Consider the following 6,295-nt stretch of genomic DNA (forward strand, 5'->3'; position numbering starts at 1 on the left):
AGGATGGACAACTTTCTAGTCTAGTGGAGCAAGGCTTCCTGTGGCCTCCTGGTTGAGCACTGGGTCATAAGCTAATAAAGCCTATAAATGCATTCATATGACTTCTGACTAATGAAATTCATTTAAAAAGTGAAAATTAGAAAATAAAATTAATGTCGACCCAAAAGTTGGTGTGTTCACTACCTATGCAAGGAAGTGAGCAAGTCATAAATTTATTATTTATAAGATACTTACAGGATTTCAAAAATAGAAATGCAACAAATATTTTATCCCCCTGTCTGTCTGTCTGTCTGTCTGTCTGTTTGTTTATGCATTATTTTGAGACAGGGTCTCTCTATGTAGCTCTAGCTGTCCTAGAACTCTGGTTTCAAACTCAGAGAGATCCACAATCTCTGCCTCCCACATGCCGGGATGAAAGGCGTGCAGCACTAAACCCAGCTTTCATGCAATTTGTGATTGGAAATGGTAGTGCTTTTAGAGTGCAAACTTTATATGCCCCAGTACAGGGGAACACCAGGGCCAAGATGTGGGAGTGGGGGGGGGGAGGGAAGTGGGGGGGGGGAGTATGGGGGACTTTTGGAATAGCATTGGAAATGTAAATGAAGAAAATACCTAATAAATAAATAAACAAACAAACAAACAAATAAGAGGCAGAAACAAATAAGAGGCTTTATAAACAAATAAAATCTAGCCACTAAAAAAAAATAATAAAATAAAGTGATATGGTATGGTTTTGGCCCTTGATGGATGCCAGGTAGGAAGCAAGAGGCTATCACTCCTACCCCATCCTGCTCTAGGCAGCTCTGAACCAGAGCTGCGGGGATAGTTTGCCTTTCTACATCTGTTTCTCACAACTCTGTCAGCATCTCTGTTCCTGCTTTCCATCAGCCTTAGGGAGGTGTTCATCAGTGGTTATTCAGCCCTGAGATTGGAGAGTAGAACACTTCAGAGAGCCCTAAGGTGTGCATGACTACTCATTGCATAGTAGCTTAAGTGAAGCTACCTGCCTGTCTTTGACTGTATATAATGTGCCAAATGAGCAACCCAGGACTACACCAAAGACCTGCTGGGGCCAAAAGGAAAGTATCCTAGTTGATGGCAATTCATCAAGTGGGAAAACCTTCCTAAACAATAGTTGTAGCCTTATTCACTGTCTTTGAGCTGTTTGTTAACTCTGTAAATTGTAGGCAATCAATAGCAATTCTATAAAATCATTTCTCATCTCTTGGAGGAAAAGGGTTTTGACTGTTTCTTTTTCTTTTTTCTTTTTTCTTTCATCACAACAATGAAAAGCACTGTAGTGAAAAGGGAGGCCATGAGGAAGGGCAGGGAGAACTGGGTGCATCTCTTTACTGTCAGTTGGAGGAGGCCTTTACATACACGGAGCAGTACCCGAGGCTCTCCATGAGGACAGGGCTAGGCAGAAATTATGGTCTCTCAGAGTTGTTCTCAACTAACTAGTAAAGAACTCAAGAAAGAGTCCAAGAATCAGGGACAAACCCCATTTCTGCATTCTGTCTTTTGCAAATTATTTAATCACCTCTGATTCAAGTATTAACCAGCTCAGACTCTACTTCTATTCCAAGATCTGAGAGGATCACGTGTATTCCAGGTAGTATAGCTGTAGCCCACTTCATCTTCTGTGTCTGTTTCTTTATATATAAAATTAGACTCTTGGTAACTCCTTCTCAGTGTTGTTGAAGGAATCAATGAATCCCTGTGAACCGGTGGCTACTTCAGCTGCTCTCCAGGAACTGTTGATTGACTTGTGGTCCGTACTGTTTGTTATTTGAGGTTAAGATACAGGAAATGGCAATATGTATTAGACATTCAAACTGAGAGGTCACCATTAGTGGAAACAGGATGCAAATGCATGACTAAATATAACTCAATGGTCCTCTTGCCACTGCGTAACCTTGAACAAGGAAAGCTATCTACGTCTCTGCAGCATTCCAAAGAGATATGTGTGCCTAAGAAACTGAAGGGGGACTGCAGACAATGCGTGTGAAGTTTATCTTGAAGCAGCAACAGCAGAGAAAATGCATTCAATAAAGCTCACAGATAGAGTGACCAAAATCACTGCACTTTAGTTCTGAATAAACTTCCTTAGTTTTCAGTGACAAATTTTGTAGGCAAGCCAAAGGGAAAAAAGTGGTTCTTTTTTTTCTTTTTAAAGACTTAAAAATGAACCAGAATTTCTCCTTCTAAGATTTTTTTTTGTATGTGATAGACAATTACAGTCAATATGGCCAGTTTTTTTTCCCCCTAGGAAAAATGATGTCTAACCCACTTCTTTCTATTCTACCCACCTCCCACCCAAGACCGCCTGCCTCCTCCCATCCCCCATCCTCACTCCTAACCCACAGACTACAAAACCCATGCTTGGAGAAACTGAACATAAATAGCAAAAAATGTAGACAACAGCCCTACTTACCAGTGAGTAGCAGCTGAAATGAACTGTTACCAAAGGGTGGGGTGTCTCTCGGGGGTCAGGGGGGAGGGGAGGACACAAACAGCTCAGTTCTCTTTTTGAAAATCAGACAGACCCACACAGAAATGCTAGTCATTCAGAGTAATAGAAGATAATGGTATGGAGACAACAGGGATGCAAAAAGAGCCATAGAAACCCTTCCTATGTGTCGCGTCCTGAGGTTAAGAAGCAGTAAGCACCAGGAGGCTGAGCGGCTCATGGTAGTGGGGGCTCTTTTTTTTCTTTCTCTTCTAAAGGGAGACTTACTTTTTCGTCCCCTTTTTTTTCTTTGAGCCCACTTTCTGGGCTCAAATATAGAAGACATCACAAGTTTAAATGGCCAAATGTGTGGTGTTTGCAGGTATGTGTTAGGGAAGGTGGGCACAGAGGCTGGCAGGGTTATCTTCCTCAGCAACTCCCTCTTCCGTTTTTGAGTTGAGGCTCTCTCTGTGAATTTGGAGTGCACCAACTCTGCTAGACTGGCTGGTCAGAAAGCTCCAGAACTCCTAGTTCCACCTCAGCCCAGGGGTTACAGGAGTGGGCTCCTAGGCCTGGCTTTTCTGTAAGTGCTGTGGGTCAAACTCGTGTCCTTATAGTTACACTGCAGTGGCTTTACTGATTCAACCCTATCCACAACCCCATTTCAAGTCTTCTAACATTAATATATTTTCTTTGTTATAAATGTAGGCGGCACCAGCACATTTGAAGAGTTTTGTTCTCTTCCTTTTGCTTGTGCCAAACCTTAGGGTTGGAGATGCTGCTACTCAATTGGATGAATTAAATGCAATGGGCTTAATTGGGCCCCGGGGTAGCAGGAGCCCAGTGGCAGCACTGAATTGACAAAAGTAAGGCGATCATAACTATTGTATGAGCAGCATAGACAACACAATGTTCATAATGGCATGACTTGTATGGACCTTTGGTACTGGCTCATCAGTCATGGTGTTTCCAGGCATGAAGTGGATAAGAAGCCTACTGAATATTTGATCTATATAAGTGGAAAAATTCTCAAACAAATGAAAGAAAGGCTACTTTGAATCATGGCACAAGGCAATCTCAGTCACTGAATCAATTTTCAGATGTGAGCCAGTTTGCAGACCCAGAACCCCCTTGAATAAAGGAGTAACCAAGTTCCCCTGAGGAAGGACCTTAATAAAATACCTTAAAGTTTTACTGTTAAAAAAAAAAATGTAGGCATGCCTGCACACACATACACACACACACACACACACACACACACAAGCAATAATCACATACATGGTTTAGCAGTGATTTTTCCTATTTAGTTGAATTATCAGCTTTCCTAAAAGAAAATCTGTATTCTTAAAAAAAAGAAAATTTATTAATTGAGTAAGAGTATATGTGTGTGCAAGTGTATGCATGTGTGCACATGTACGTACTTGTGTATGCACCTATGTTTGCATATGTATACATGTATGTGCCTGTGCATGTAAGCTGATTCTCTCCTTGCATTAAAAGGGGTCCAGTGTTGTAAGCCATTCTGGTGTACAGCCATGGTGGCAAGCACTTGTATTTGCTAAGGCATCTCACTGGACCAAAATTTCTTGATCATCCTTGATAACGCATTTGCTGGATGAAAGTGGGGCGCAAACAGTTAGAGTGACCTAAACTTTCTGGAACAAAATATTTTCTCACAGAATAATTATTTAATGTGAGTTCGTACTGTCCCTGGAGGCTATCACAGCAGGGCTGTTCAGGGAAGTTTCCTGCTGTTCCTATTGGTGGAAGAAGGATCAGGAGTAAATCTTCTCCAGTGCTCTCATTGCTCCTCAGTGACTCAAACAGGTCGACCTCATAGCACAGAAACATTTTACCAGAAACCATGATTTCCATTAAAAAAAAATTACCAGTTGAAAATCCCAATATTATAAAGAGAAAACATTATTTCCAAATTTGCTAAGGATCCAAATTTGTTTGCTGTGAGCTGTTTGTTACAAAGGAAAAAAAAAAGGAATAGATGAAAAAAGCTTAAATGGGGAGGGAGAGGAAACTGAAAGTAAAATTTAAGGCATTCAGAAATCTGAGACCATATTTCCCCTTGACACTCAAGGCTACATACAGCACATGGAAGCTGGAAAAGTGAGGGTCATTTTCTTCAGTGGATATAAAGAATAATAGTCAAGTGACTTTCCTAACACACACACACACACACACACACACACACACACACACACACACACTGAGTCCCTGCTGCTGACTCTCAGTGTTATTGTTGAAAGTTAGAGAGGAGGATGTGAGGTTTTCTGTGTGTACAAAGGAGTCAGAAGTGGCTCGTATTGAAATGAGCACGATTTGTGATCAGGGACATTTACTTGGTCTTAATACTCATTCGGACTTTTTGCATAGAGTCATGAATCGAGAACGGCTGAAGCCCGTAGCTCTGTCAATTATTGTTATTTTTTTTGTTATATTTGTCTGCAGAGTGTGGACCAGATGCTATCAGAATTAAGTAGCCAGGTTCTAATCACATGATCACAAGGCTCCACCCAGTGCCCATGACAGGCTCACTGGATCGTCTCTTTTGTCAGATGATGTTCTTAGGTTTGTGTGGTACAATCTAAAAAGGAAGGACTAACACAGAAAGCGCTAGATGCTCTATTTTAATGGAAAACTCTTCTCTCTCTCTCTCTCTTCTCTCTCTCTCTCTCTCTCTCTCTCTCTCTCTCTCTCTCTCTCTCTCTCTCTCTTTCTCTTTCTCTCTCTCTCTCTCTCCTCCCTTTGGACACTGGTGAATCTTGCTGCTTGACAAATATGTTCCAGAAGGAACCTCTGTCTAGATGTTCTGTATAACTTTATCTATTCCCCTTTGAGTACAACCATTCTTACCCAATGCTCTCTCTCCTGCCCAAAGTCATTACACCCTTCCCCTTCGCCTCGTCCCTCTGTAAATGTCAGACATAACTACATTTTTATTTACAGAGACGCCACTGCCATGAATGAGTAAAAAATTTCTTCTCCCCCACCTCTCTCTCTTTACCCTGTGTGCATTCTACTAATATGATTTGTTGAACAAATTGTTCCATTAATCTGGGGCTGTTTGACAGAGTGAGAAAATAAGTGCCAAACTGAGAAGATTCACAAGAATCGGAAGTCGCAGCGCGTCTTTCTCAAGGTAAATAGTTATTATATCAGGGTGTCAGGCTGGGGAAATGGATGTGCTTTCATTCTCCGTTTGTAAATGTCACTTTTCTTCAGCCCATCAGGGTGACAAATGAGGTGTGGGTTACAGGAAGAGTTCATTCTTTGACAAAGTTCTTAACAGTCTATTTCAGCGGAGAGCACCCAGACTTCTTCACTTGGATCATCAAAACCCTGTAGCACTGCCAGAGGCTACTGCTGTCTGCCCACACTGCTCCATCAAAGTCCCCAGAGAGCCAGCATTATAGGCCAACTAAAAGCCTAAAGCAACATTAAAAGTAAGCAGATAAGGGGATAACTTATAAGCCATTACACAGATTTCCAAGGGAAATTCCACTTACAGGATCTCCAGATATGATCCCTGGACATTTATTAAACATGTTGCTTGAATCTTCTTTTACCTTTTTTTCACATATGTTTAACACATTTTCTTGTGGCTTTTAAAATAATAGTCAATTAATAAGCGCACAGACAAGGCAGAGAAACAAGTTGCTGTGAATGAATGAGTGAGTTCCCAAATGAAAGAATGTGCTGGGTATGACTAAATCCTTCCCCTGAGATACATTTCTTTTGTTTAAGCTATAAAATAAAATATTGGGAATGAAATTAAATAGATTGTTTATATAGCTAATGGTAGGTAGCCCATGACAATGAATAGAGAATTTA

Source organism: Mus musculus, chromosome 7, assembly GCF_000001635.26.
Source record: "Mus musculus strain C57BL/6J chromosome 7, GRCm38.p6 C57BL/6J".
Taxonomy (NCBI): domain Eukaryota; kingdom Metazoa; phylum Chordata; class Mammalia; order Rodentia; family Muridae; genus Mus; species Mus musculus.